Raw genomic sequence first — 13,178 nt, 5'->3', positions numbered from 1 at the left:
TCATAACAAGTGTTTTGCAAAAACACATTTCTTCTGCTTTGACTGGGCTCTTTTTTCAAAGTTGCATTTATATTGCCAGTTGCTGCCCTGTACCTGAATCTGCTGCTATTGAAAACATTTTCCATTCCTTCTGTATTCATATTACACACACACACACACATACATAATGAAATCTACCTGATACATGACAAAACCATTCTGCTGCTGTTGAAAGCGAAACCTGTCTATCATGAATTTGTAAGGAATGTGTGGTTTGACAGTGCAGTCTGTTTCTGATGATTCGTATGTGTAAAGTCTTCAGAGGGACAGCCGTGTTAGACTGGTGTGGCAAAAAATGACAGGAGTCGGGTGGCACCTTATAGACTAGCCCATTTATTGAAGCATGAGCTTTCGAGGACAGTACGTCTGACAAAGTAGACTCTGTCCTCGAACGTTCATGCTTTAATAAGTCTATAAGGTGCCACCCGACTCCTCTGATTTTATGCGGAAAGCTGATCTGTTTTGTAATTCTTACTGAAAGGAATTTACTATGATGCCCTCAAGATCAAATCAATAATTTTGGCTTCCATCTGTTTCCAACTGTTCCCCATGGTTCATTTTTAAAGTAGGGCAGGTAATAAGGCTAGGGATTATGACTGGCTCCATGGTTATTCCAGGATGAGGAAATTTCTGCCAGTTGGGCATGGTGTGCAAGATGAACTGGTGCAGGAGCTTTTAATGGTAGTGTGTATAAGATTTGTAGCCTGGTTTTATGCTATTTAGTTGCTAGCTCAACAATATAATGTATTTTGGAGAATGTGTAATAGAAATGTTGCTGCCAGCAATAAGAGGGGAGCTAGGTGCACTTAGTGGAGGTTGCTGAGCGTCCTAGAAGTTATCTTCCTGTTACTGAGACTTTTTTGTGTCCAAATGATGGAATGAGATAGTAGAGTCCTTTTGGATTTGTAATATAACATGGAAATATTTCTTTAGAAACAGCAGTGGCTGTTTTAGTCAGAAATGTTCCAAAGGAAACATAAAGGAGTGTCTCAAGATCTTCTTTCATCCTTGCTTCACGTCATGTACATCTGACAAAAGAACAACCAGACTGAAAGGCTAAAAACCTAAATATCTATGCTTTTTATTTTTGTGTTATATTAGACTGGTGAAATGGGTTTAGATGAGAAAATGCTGGTTTCCCCCTCATTGTTATGGACTATGCACATACTGATGGTGCAGTAGGAATCAGATGGCCCTCAGGAGTCACTCGGTAAAGAATAGATATTCCCGTGATGCAACTCCGGCTTGCCATATAATGGCACGACAGAGAAGGGGATCCCAGAATTCCTTGTACAGAAAAGGGAAGTGTTTTCCTAGCTCTAGGTCGGGGTTTAGGTACACTAGTGACTCAAAAGAATGTGCATTCTGTTAATTTATAGTACAGAGATTGGAAGTGTCCTGTGGTCCCACTGCATTCATGGGAGTGGATATGATAAATAGCTGCAGCAGCTAACAGGAACAGTACCAGCAGGAGGAGCTCTAGGTGACTAAGGAATGAAGAAAAGCAGGTCACACATTTTGAATTGCTAAATAAAAATAATTCCTTTCTTAAAAACAAGATGTGATTCATTATTGCTTTGTTCTATTTTGCAACTTTTTTTTTTTTTAGGAGATTAGAAGGAGAACTGTGAAATAAACTTTTGAATGGCACACATTAACAAGACTTTTAATTTAAAGCTGGAACATGCATGTGTGATCTTTTTTTTATTTAGTTAAGATTATTTTTTTAATTACAGGGAATAAAATAAGATGCCTGCCTAGTGTGATTAAAATAATAATAGATGGAGAAAAATGGACATCTGTGCTGTGTATTGCATTTGAAGATTATAAACAATTGATATAGGCTTCCTCTTCTGCCATCCAGACCAATCCAAACAAATGGGTTATGCCCACCAACTAGCAGATGGAGGCAGAGGTTAACAAGTTTGCTGATGTTACTTTACATAGACTCCCATGCTGCCGTCAACCTGCCGGTATTCTCTATCTCCAGCAGATGGAAGGAGAGCAAGTCCTGATTTCTGTGATGAGGCCTAGTTAGGCTGTTTGAAGAGTTGGATTTGAATGGCATCTCCTACAGTGAAAGCTTTGTGTTCCCTCCCCCAGTTCAGTACGGTCTTAGACCAGGGGTTCCAAGAGTTTGATTTGGGCTACACATTTCATTCTGTGTTGCCCTATTTCCTCCCATTTCCCTACCCCCAAACACCCCCCACCCCACCCCACACACACACACACTTCACTCTTCTCTCTTCTCTGACTATGTTTTCAAAAAAAGGAAATTCTGCTTGAAGTGACAGCCTTGTGCTCCCTCCATCACTGGGACTTGTGGATCCAGAGGGCTTCCAGGGAAAATGCTTGTAGTTATCTTGCTCTCTCTCTCTCTCTCTCTTTCTTTCAGAAGCCCCTGTATGCTGCTTCTCCTTTAAATGTTTTAAGCCTTCTTTGTAATGGCAAAGAGAGAGAGGAGTGTAGGGGCAGGTTTCTCCTGGCCTCAGAGACCATTAGCAGAGGGGAGAATGGAGTTTCTTGGAGTGTAGGGAAAAAAGCCCATGCTCTGCAGCTGCTGTGGGATAAAGCAGCTGCACTCAGGGAGTGCAAATTAGCTTTGCCATCTTTGTATACAGCTGTGGGGCTGGGATGTTCAGGGAGGACTTGCTTCAGTGGGACCAACTGAAGGGTTTTCAGCTGTGGGTGAGGTGTTCACTGTGGGAGCAGTAGTGGCATTTTAGGACCATGGGGGAGTCGGAGCCTTCTTCTCTCACTTCTATTAAACAATTTTTTCCCTGTACGTACCTGGATCAGTCCAGACCATGGGTAGAGCCTCCTTTCCAGCAGGTGGAGACAGACTAAAACTGAAAGGATATCCTATATGAGGAGAGAGCCTATCCTGTAACCCTTCAGTATTTGTCTGTCTCCAGCAAGTGGATCAGCTCACCCTTCGGTCTCCTGATTTAGGCTAGTCAGCTGTCTCTTCTTCCTTTCTTTGGATCAAGCAAGTACTTCTTCCTTAAGTTTAGGATTGGCTCTCGCTCTCTCTCTCTGAAAAAAAAAAAATATAGAAAACAGTAGTCTTTTTTTTCTGTGCAGGAGACAGTACCGTCTCCTGGCTCTTGCCGGACTCAGGGGGGCTTCGCCCCTTGTGCGGAGCATAGCCTGAGTCCGTGAGTGCTTCCAGGTGTGGGGACCGAGGCTGGGGGTCCATTTCTCATCTCACCCCCCCCCCCAACCTTCTGGCTGCCTAGGGAGCTTAGAGCTCCATTGCTGTGCTCAGTCTGTAAAAAAAAAAAAAAAGTTATTTATTAACTTAAAGAACAGCAATATAAGCATATTTTTTACATTTGTACTTAAAGGGTATTTGAACCGGCAGCCAGACAGGCAGGAGTCAGCAGGTTTTTCCTCCCCTGCTTCACTTCTGCCGGCGGGCTGCCAATCAAATCTATTTTTACCTTCTTTTCCTTTCAGAGCGGCTCCTCTTCACGGCGGATGCTGCGGCCGGCAGCCTGCCTTGCCTGTGGGCAGACCTCATCGCGTTTATTGCGCGAAGGGCTCTGCTCAGCCTGCCGGGTGAGGAAGGCCCCTCCTTGGCAGGACAGGAAAATTTAGCCCGGGGATCGCATCCCCAGAGCATGGCCAGGCCGTTCCTGGGTCGGCAAAGCCCAGGAACGGTGGTCATCTTGGGTTTTTCGGCAGCTCCTATTTCAGAGCTTCCTGGGGCTGGGGAGCCGGATTTTTTTAAATTCCCCCCCCCCCCCCCGGGAAATCCAGGGCCCGTTTCTCTTCGGACTTTGTCCTCCTCCTGCACAAATCTTATTTAGCTAGCCTGCAGGAGGAGGAGGAAGGTCCCCCCACCCCCCCCCCAGCAAAAATTCCACGCTCCTTGCCATTGACTGCTTGCCCAGCCGCGGAGCCCCAGGGGTTGCTTCGGGTGTGGGTGGTCCCGGGGGTGCCCCCCCCCCCGGACCCCCCCGGTGGCCCCGGCTCTTCTGGACCCTGACCCCGCATCTGATTCAGTGAGTACTCTCCTGCCCCTAGAAGGGGATGATCCCAGGGTCCTCCGCATGTTCCAAAGGGAGGAGTTGGAGCCCCTCATCCCCTTTGTCCTCCAGGAATTGGGGCTGGAGGGGCTCCCTGCGGATACCCTTACGGCCTTCCTGCCCAAAAATATGGACCTGGTCCTGGTGGGACTCAGGGCTCCGGAACGCGCTTTTCCATTTCATCCCATGCACAAGTTGCTACTCCTGCGGGAATGGGAGGCTCCCGAAGCGGGACTCCGGGTGGGGCGTGCTATGGACAAGCTCTACCCCCTCCCGGAGGAATGCCTGGAAATGTTGAAAATTCCCACGGTGGACTCCTCGGTCTCCGTGGTCACCAAACACACCACTATTCCTGTGGAGGGATCGATGGCTTTGAAGGACGGACAGGCCCGCAAGCTCGAGGCACATATGAAACGCATCTTTGAAGTCCTGGCTCTGGGGGTCCGTGCAACTATCTGAGCAGACTCATGCTGCGGGCAGGTCTCAGGTGGGTTCAACAGTTACTCGGCACCCAGGTTCTCCAGTCGGCAGAGGCGGAGCAGGCTGAATGTCTGGAAGTCGTCATCGCATATGGGGCTGATGCACATTACGACCTCATCCGCATCCAGGTGAAGGCGATGGCCTCGGCGGTGTCCGCTAGAGGACGACTCTGGTTGCGCAATTGGTCGGCCGACCTGTCCTCCAAGGCACGGCTAGGCACGTTACCCTTCAAAGGTAAGTTACTTTTTGGAGAGGACCTTGAGAAGCTTATTGATTCCTTGGGGGAAAATAAGGTTCATAAGCTTCCGGAGGACCGTCCGAAACGATCACGCTCCTTTACACCCTCCCGTCCTCGTTTCCGGGGACAGAGACGGTATACGCCACGTGGACGGGGTGGCTCCTCCAGGGGGTATTCTTCTCAGTCTTGGTCGCAGCCCTTTCGTGGGCGTCGCTCCTTTCGCAAGGGTCAGCCCGTGCGCTCTACCCCTAAGCCTTCTACACAATGAAGTTCAGTCGACCCATTCCTCGATCCCTTTTCTGGGTGGCTGCCTCTCCCCTTTTTTTGAGGAATGGGTCAAAATCACGTCGGCCCAGTGGGTCCTCGACATTGTTCGAGACGGGTATGCCTTAGAGCTTGTTCACGACCTACCGGATCTCTTTCTATTCTCCCCATGCGGGCATCTCAAATGGGAAGCGGTAGAGCAAACCCTCGCCAGACTCCTGAGTCTGGGCGCAGTGCTCTCGGTTCCGGAGAAGGAGCTCGGCGAGGGCCAATATTGTATTTACTTCATAGTTCCCAAGAAGGGACGGGGAACTAAGGCCGATCTTAGACCTCAAAAGGGTCAACCGGGCCCTCAAGATCCCACATTTTTGCATGGAAACCTTGCGAGCGGTCATTGCGGCAGTTCATCCCGGAGAGTTCCTCGCCTTGCTCGATCTGACAGAGGCATACTTCCATATCCCGATTCACCGCGATTACCAGAACTATCTTCACTTCCACAACCTCAACTGGGATTTCCAGTTTTGGGCACCGCCTTTCGGCCTCGCGACCGTGCCTCGCACCTTCACCAAGGTCATGGTGGTGGTGGCGGTGGCCCTTCGCCGGGAAGGCATCCTAGTTCACCCCTATCTGGATGACTGGTTTGTAAGGGCCAAGTCGGAGGCCCTTTGCAAACAGGTGATGAATCGGGTATTAGCCCTCCTCGCGTCTCTCAGATGGTTAGTGAATTTTTCCAAGCGCAACCTTCAGCCCTCTCAGGAGTTAGAGTTCCTGGGAGCCCACTTTGACACTCGTGTGGGCAAGATCTTCTTGCCTCATGCGCGGGCCCTCAAGTTGATCGACCAGATTCGGAATCTGCTCTCGCTGCCTCTTCCAACGACCTGGGACTACTTGCAGGTCCTAGGGTCCATGGTTTCCACCATCGACCTAGTCCCCTGGGCTTTTGCTCATATGCAACCATTACAGAATGCTTTGCTTTCCCGTTGGCAGCCGGTGTCGGAACAGTTTCACATAGTCCTCCCTCTTTCAGCCTCTACCGTCACCGACTTGCAGTGGTGGATTTCGCTTCCCCATCTTCTCCGGGGAATGCCCCTTCAAGCTCCACAGTGGACGATAGTGACCACGGATGCCAGTCTCTCGGGCTGGAGTGCGGGCTGCCTGTCCCAGTCCACACAGGGGCTCTGGTTACCAATTCAGCGTGGGCGGTGTGTCTGGCTCTGCAGGAGTTCCTGCCCCTCATACGCGGCAAAGCGGTGAGAGTGCTGTCCGACAACTCCACCACCGTGTCTTACATCAATCGTCAGGGGGGTACCCGCAGTCGCCTGCTGGCCCTAGAAGCCAGCCGGCTCTTCACCTGGGCAGAACGACACTTGGATTGCCTGGCGGCCTTCCACATCGCGGGCAAGGAGAATGTCCAGGCCGATTTTCTCAGTCACTAATCGCTCGATCCGGGAGAGTGGGAACTCTCGGACGCCGCCTTGGATCCGATTGTTAGCAGATGGGGTCGTCCCCCCCACCTGGACTTAATAGCGACCTTGTGCAATGCCAAGGCCAATTGGTTCTTCAGCCACTGGAGGGAGCACGACTCGGAGGGCGTGAATGCTCTGGCTCTCCCTTGGCCCACGGACGTCCTTCTGTACGTGTTTCCTCCATGGCCCCTGGTGGGAAAAGTTCTCAGGAGAATAGAACTCCACCGAGGGCCAGTGGTTCTGGTAGCACCCGAATGGCCTTGCAGGCCATGGTTCACGGATCTTGTCAACCTGGCGACGGACGGACCTCTGCGGCTAGGCCATCTTCCTCATTTTCTTCGGCAGGGGCCCGTATTTTTCAACCAGGCCGATCGCTTTTGTCTAGCGGTCTGGCTTTTGAACTGCGGCGCCTGAGGCGCAAGGACTACAAGAGGTCATCTCCACCTTGCTTCGAGCCCAGAAGCAGTCAACTTCTCTAGCCTACGTGCGCGTTTGGAAGGTCTTTGAGACTGTTTGTGAGGAGTCAGGGTCTCTGTTCTTTCCTTTCTTCAGAAGGGTCTCTCCAAGGGCCTCTCCTTCAATTCCCTGCGTGTGCAAGTCTCTGCTCTCGCTTCTCTCCTCTCTCCTCGGACGGGTCGAGGGTCATCCTTTAGTGGGCGACCCGGACGTGGTTCGGTTCTTAAAGGGAGTCAAACACCTGCGTCCGCTCGCTCGCAATACTTGCCCGTCGTGGAGTCTCAATCTGGTCCTTTGGGTCCTCTATTCTCCGTTCGAACCTCTCCGTCGGGCTACGGTAAAGAACCTCACGCTCAAGGCGGTTTTTCTTGTTTCTATCGCCTCCGCTCGGTGGGTCTCTGAGATTCAAGCGTTGTCCTGTCGGGAACCTGTTTTGCGCTTCTCCGACTCTGGTGTTTCCCTCAAAACAGTGCCCTCCTTGCCGAAGGTTGTGTCCACCTTCCATGTCAACCAGTCGGTAGAGCTTCCAGCGTTTTCTCCGGAGGAGATTGCAGGTACCGCTGGAGGTGACCTTCGTAAACTGGATGTCAAACGAGTTCTACTCAGGTATCTTCAGATTACCAATGACTTTCAGGTCTCGGACCATCTTTTTGTCCTCTGGAGTGGTCCCAATCAGGGCAAGCTGGCTTCTAAGACCACTATTGCACGATGGTTGAAGGAAGCCATTTCCTCGGCTTATCTCTGCCAAGGTCATAAGAACATAAGAAATTGCCATGCTGGGTCAGACCAAGGGTCTATCAAGCCCAGCATCCTGTTTCCAACAGAAGCCAAACCAGGCCACAAGAACCTGGCAATTACCCAAACACTAAGAAGATCCCATGCCACTGATGCAATTAATAGCAGTGGCTATTCCCTAAGTAAATTTGATTAATAGCCGTTAATGGACTTCTCCTCCAAGAACTTATCCGAACCTTTTTTGAAGCCAGAAAAGAGATTCTATCTGGTTCAATGGATTCATTGGAAGATTTTCAGAATCAGGGGATTCTGGCAGCAGAGAAAACCTGGAGGAGGGAGATTCCCTTTGGAAGGAGGAATTATTTTATGTTTGATGGAGAATTCTATTTACAGATTCGTGGGACAGCAATGGGAGCAGCTATGGCCCCTGATGTGGCCAATATCTTTGTTGCCAGTTTTGAAGCTCTGTATATTGAAAAATGTCAATGGACCTCCCATTTTAAATGTTGGAAGAGGTATATTGATGACATTTTTGTGTTATGGGAAGGGCCTCAATCAATTTTACAGGAATTCCATACTTGGCTTAACAGCCTGGACGCCTGTTTAAAATTTACTATGGAGTGTCATCCACAACAGATTGCCTACCTTGATATACTTATCACAAGAAAAGATACAAATGTTATCACAAGTATATATCGAAAGCCCAATGACCGTAACAATCTGCTACGTTTTGATAGCTTTCATCCTGCTAGCTTTAAAACCAATTTACCAGTGGGCCAGTTTTTGTGGCTGAGGAGATTATGCACGGATCAGAGTGATTTTAAGAATCAGGCAAAGGATATGGCTAACCGTTTTCTGCAGCGTGGATATCCAACGCAATGTATCAAAAAAGCCTATCGGAGGGCATTATATTCCAATAGAGAATATTTGTTTTTGCCAAAAACATCTGAGCCAGAATCGAACCCTCAGACTGTTGTACTTAGACACATGCTTTTGTTGGCCTCTATCAGTAGAGCTATGAGAAAGCATTGGGGGATTGTTCAGCAGATTCATCCTTTATTAAATCAACCCCTGAGGATTGCTTATTCTCAGGGTAAAAACATTAGGGATTATGTTGTAAGAACAGGCTGTACAAAACCTACCACAAATTTGAAACCTTTGAAAATTTGTGATAAATGTAAGGTTTGTCCACTGAAATCTTCCCAGACGCATATCACTACAGCGACCGGCAAAGTAATAGCGCTACCAGATTTTTCTTGCCACTCTACTCATGTGGTTTATGCCATTTTCTGTCCATGCCCATTAACATACGTAGGCATGACAAAAAGACAAGTTAGAGTTCGTTTAACAGAACACAAATGTTGCTTAAAAACAGATCGATTAGAGGAACCCTTGGTTGCACATTTTAAGGAGTTAGGATATAAATTCAAAGACATAAAATGGACTGTTTTATAAATTGTTAATCAACATTGGAGAGGGGGGTATCGAGTAAAGACTCTGAGACAATGCGAACAGAAGTGAATTTTTTATCTACAATCAGTCACTCCCGGTGGACTGACTTAAGAGATCGAATGGTTTCACTTCATGTGATTTCCCGCCAAAATCAGGAATGAATTGGATGTCAGGTGGATTCTTGAGCACTTTATTTAAAGTCAGACCCGGTCCGAGCTGTTTCACCGCTAAAATTTCAAGCGGAGAAATGGTGTTGGGTCCTGTAAGTGTTTTTACAAGCTATGCTGTCCCAACTGTGAAAAAATGCATCGTCAAAACATTTTTAGGAAAATGTTTATAAAATGCTGAAAAAGCTAAGATCGTTATAAAGATGATTTAACATAACGTTTTTGATTTTTTAGAAATTATAGTGGACCTTCAGTTTCTATCAAGTCGCCTCAGCAACATTCGGCGATTTCTAAAGAAGCACTGGCGTGAAAGATTTGCCTACAATCCCGTCTGTAAGACGCATGGGGAGTGCTGGATCAGGAGAGTCAGTAAAATTTATGTCTCTGAAGCAGCAGTGTTGCGAAACGCGCGCGTCAGACTACTGACCCCGACAGTTACTGAAGGGAAGTTATACCTCCTGTACTCTTTTTATATATGTTTCCAAAAAAAAGTTAAAAAATTGAATACTCGAATACTGGACTTTTTGGATCGATGATTAAAAGTGACCCAACAAAGTGCATGAAACACAAGTTTTAACTTGCAAGCACAGTGGGTGGTATGATGGTCCCTAATTTCATATAATTATATATCTCTTTAAGTTTATTAGAAATAACATACAGCATTGCAAATTTAAAACACATTGAACCATGTTGTTTACTTTAATGTTATATTAATCGTGGGTCTATAGATTAAGAGATATTTTTTGTATTTGGTAATTGAAATCTCCCATTATTATTGCACTGCCAAATTGGTTAGCTTCCCTGATTTCTCTAAGCATTTCATCATCTGTCTGACCATTTTGTCCAGGTGGATGGTAGTATACTCCTATCATTATACTCTTATGATTGCGGAGGGCTTAAAGGCTCATTCACTACGTTCTCAGGCTACTTCCTGGGCGGAGACCCAATCAGTCTCTCCGCAAGAGATTTGCAGGGCCGCCACCTGGATGTCCCTGCATACTTTTGCTCGACACTACCGTCTGGACGTGCAAGTGCCAGTTTTTGGTTCCTTTGGGTGGCAAGTGCTTCGAGCGGGACTGTCTCAGTCCCACCCGGTACATCCCACGGTCTGGACTGATCCGGGTACTCACAGGGAAAGGAAAATTAGTTCTTACCTGTTAATTTTCATTCCTGTAGTACCATGGATCAGTCCAGAATGTGGGTTGAGCCTCCTTTCCAGCAGGTGGAGACAGACTAAAACTGAGGACAGAGCCTATCCTGTAACCCTTCAGTATAACCATTGTCAAAGCAGAAAACAACAACACCAGAATAGGATCAAGCAAGTAACCATAAAGCTGGGGATGCTGGCAGCAGAGAAAACCTGGAGGAGGGAGATTCCCTCTGGAAGGAGAGGATGGATCCTCCATGATCTGCCTTTGTGTAATGGGAAGCTTTTGTCTTTGATTACAGCAATGTGGGTGGATTCTGAATATGGCTGATAAGGAGATCATCCTTCAGTGGAAGATTTTCTTCTGCTTAGTATCAGAAAGCCCTTGGAAATCCTTTCCAACAGGAGATTATTTTATTTACAATCTTTTATTAGCTATGCACTCCAAAGATCATGGTGGCTCCCAACATAACATCCATAATTAAAACAAAATCTACATATAAATAACATCAAATTTCATATTTTAATGTTTTCATCATGCATCCATTTGTGAGATCGCCAATCCTATTTCCTCCAAAAAGATGATCCTGGGTAGCTTTCTCAAGGATAGGAATGGAATCTTGTGAGGTGAATTGTTAGTGGGTGGAACGTTTGCTAATTGTATATATTCTGGCATGAGGAGAAATTTACTTGAGGGTGGATGCAGTCATCTCATGGACCACTATTCTTGTAGGAAGTGGAGCCATCTTGAAAGATGTGCTGGACAGAAAAAGGTTAAATCAATTAAAGCAGGCCTTGAGGTAGCTGGCATGGCACTGCTGATAGTCTTGATTTGTTTTTGCCCCAGCATGTGTAGGAAAATCTGCAGTTCACTGCAGAGGTTTTTGAAAGTACCTCACAGTGACTAGGGACTGTATACTCTGCAGATGCTTCATAATATTGTGGCTGCCCTTGTGGAAAATCTTCCACTGAAGGATGATCTCCTTCTTATCAGCCATATTCAGAATCCACCCACATTGCTGTAATCAAAGACAAAAGCTTCCCAGCTAGGAGGCTCCTTTGATTGTGCTATTGCCCAATCTGTTGGGCAGTTAGTGTAGCCGTTTTCAAAAAAGGTTTGGATAAGTTCTTGGAGGAGAAGTCCATTAATGGCTATTAATCAGATTTACTTAGGGAATAGCCACTGATATTAATTGCATCAGTGGCATGGGATATTCTTAGTGTTTGGGTAATTGCCAGGTTCTTGTGGCCTGGTTTGACCTCTGTTGGAAACAGGATGCTGGATTTGATGGACCCTTGGTCTGACCCAGCATGGCAATTTCTTATGTTCTTTTTGAGGATCCCTCTTGCTGGTGAGGGGCTTGAAAGGATGGCTAAAGGCAGATTTCCAGAAAACCAGTATGGAAGTCTTTCCTGTATGCCCCAGGGGTGTGGTGGATTCTGTGATGTCAGTGGAAGCAGGCAGAGGCAGTCTTGCACCTCTCAAAGGTCAAGACCCTTCTGGAGTTTTGGATCTGTGACTGTATTAGTGTGTAATCTTGTGTACACTCTTTTTGAGAGAAAAATATTGTCATATAGTTGTGATTTGTATGTAGTTTGTCTCACTGAGAAATGCTTTGTGTTTTGCAGTCTCCTCACCTTTTGTTCACAGAAAGTAGTCTCCATTGCTGTGCACCAAGCAAGCACATAGCTAGTAGGGAGTACTGTATAAGAAAAGATAACACACATGATTGTGGGCTGTAGTAGCCCCCCCCCCCCCCCCCTCTTTTTACCCTCCCTTCTCTCCCTCTGCTAGAAGCTGCTTGGCATGTTTTATAGCTTATATGCCGCCCTCCCTTTCTCCAAGGTCACAGATAGATGCCGGACACAAAATGGAAACTTGACTTAATTAGAAGTATAAGAACACCACTCGTTTAGAGCGAGCCAAGAGATGGAGAGTTAAAAGGTTTTGTGTCCAAGCTTCACTAGTGCTGTGCAGAGACACCTGGCATACACCCAAATTAATTTTACTAACATTTGTTTTATTAAGAAATATATTATAGAATTGTATACAGTATTCAGATACTTACTTTTGTAATGATTTAATAGTAATGTTCCTGCCTGAATTATTATGATTTTCATTTACACTAATGCAGATATTTGCATTATAAAGAATATATTAGATTGTAGTCACATAATAACATTTATGAGAAATAGGGAATTTGCACAAAGCATAAGAATTTTACCATTTATGAGTGGTCCAGAAGGCACGCAGCAAAGTTCTCTTATCAGGAGCCTGACACTATTTCAGAAAACTTACACAAAGAGAATTGTTCTATGGATGTGCAAGGCCAGAATATAGTATACGGATGCAAGCTGAGATGTGGAGAGGCTGCTGACTGTCTAGAACTGAACAGAGAACAGTGTCTCCAGTATTGTAAATATATATATATTTCTTGTTTTTGTAATTTGTTTAGGGTGTTCTTATAAACACCTCTTATATATATGTTTGTGTGTATATATTAATTTTAATAGCTGTATTTCACTAGTGTTCTCATAAACACTAGCTGTTTTGGTACAGATATACAGAAAAATATAGCTTGTCATTGGTTCACAAAAGACTGTTTTTATTTTCTTAGTTTGTCTGTTTGATCCCCACCCCAAAGAACCAACAATTGCAACTAGTCAGCGGACTCTTTTTTTTCTAAGATTAATTTGACTAAT

The sequence above is a fragment of the Rhinatrema bivittatum genome, chromosome 6, assembly GCF_901001135.1.
Source record: "Rhinatrema bivittatum chromosome 6, aRhiBiv1.1, whole genome shotgun sequence".
Classification (NCBI taxonomy): domain Eukaryota; kingdom Metazoa; phylum Chordata; class Amphibia; order Gymnophiona; family Rhinatrematidae; genus Rhinatrema; species Rhinatrema bivittatum.
This window is presented reverse-complemented; position numbering follows the sequence as displayed.